The sequence below is a fragment of the Microtus ochrogaster genome, unplaced genomic scaffold, assembly GCF_000317375.1.
Source record: "Microtus ochrogaster isolate Prairie Vole_2 unplaced genomic scaffold, MicOch1.0 UNK18, whole genome shotgun sequence".
Lineage (NCBI taxonomy): Eukaryota > Metazoa > Chordata > Mammalia > Rodentia > Cricetidae > Microtus > Microtus ochrogaster.
Window position 1 is genome coordinate 882,088 of NW_004949116.1, and position 1,341 is coordinate 883,428.

General features: G+C 47.6%; 1 protein-coding gene across 12 annotated transcripts in view; it reads right to left on the reverse strand.

Moving 5' to 3' along the window:
• Positions 1-1,341, reverse strand: part of Prkag2 (protein kinase AMP-activated non-catalytic subunit gamma 2) — a 269,363-nt gene that overhangs the window by 18,446 nt on the left and 249,576 nt on the right. The window lies entirely within an intron of this gene.

Sequence of the window (1,341 nt, forward strand, 5' to 3'; positions counted from 1 at the left end):
ACAAAAAGACACATGGGAAGGAAGCTTCTAGTAGCAAGTGAATCTGCAATGTTTACTAGAAAATCTTGCAAAGCACAGCCCCCAAACACCAGGCTCCATCTAGTGTATTGAAGAAAGAACATGGATTTCCTACACTAACGTAGACATGCAAACCAAGCCTGCCGGACAGTAGGGAATCTGTTTGGCGGATGAATGGAGAACTTGCGAACACTCATAAAACAGCACAAAGAATCGTAGCCGCACATGAATGGGCTTCAGCAGGAGATGCAGAAGTCCCCTATGTGCTACGAGGGTGGGGCATCTGGGGCACCCGGACCTCCTGAGAAGCGTTCTAAACACAAGGGGTTTAGTAAAGAGTCGCCATCCACTGAAGGCCTACTGTGTGCTAGGAACTAGACTTGTGAAGGTGACAAAAAAGGGGTGCTTTCCACAGCACATTATAGGACCCAGGCACTGGGAGTGCTCGGAAAGGTGGGTTTCTGAGCTCAAGGCCAGCCCAGTCTACAAAGCAAGTTCCAGGACAGTCAGAGATACACAGAGAAAGCCCGTCTCGAGAAACAAAACAACAACAAAAGAACACTGAGTAGTTAATTTCAGAATAATGTTCTAAACATTGGAGTGACAGCATGGTCAGGCTGTTCTGACTGGGGACAGATGTGACAGAGTTTACAGAGTTGGAAGGCACAAAGCCTTTCCCCCTGCAGTGCTAGGGTCATGCCCAGAGCCCAGCACATCCTAAGCAGGTCTTGTGACACTGAACAACACTTGTAGCTCTTGGCTGTTCTAAACAAGATCTAGACTGCGTAGGATGGAAGTTGTAATCCTCCTGCCTCTGCATCCCGAGTGTTGGGATTACAGGCACATATTGCCATATCCAGTTATCCAGCACTTTTGACAGCTTAATGATTTAGCAGACATTGGTTATATTCACATTCTGATGCTTGCTGTCATTGCAATGATGAGCAGTGACTGAACAGAGCCAGCACACGGCCCGGAGCAGGTGCCCTGAACTCATCTGGCCACATCTGCGGTGACTTTGTTCCCTGAGCTGATAAAGACACATCTCCTTCAGAGTGTTCAGAAATCGCTAAATTAAAAGAACTCCCTCAGCCTCCAAAACACAAACACCTGAAAAGCAAAAAAGATTGCAGTAATGCCACAGCAATGTTTCCAATTCACTACTGGTCTGGTTCAGTATGCAAAAGCCAGGATGTTCTTCAATTTGAAAATGTCTATCAGGCTAAACTAGCGGGGATGGGATATACAGCACTCAGCAGGGATAGGAGGTCCCTTCCCAGACAGCCTTCCCCAGCCCTGTCACTGTACAGGGATAGGAGGTCC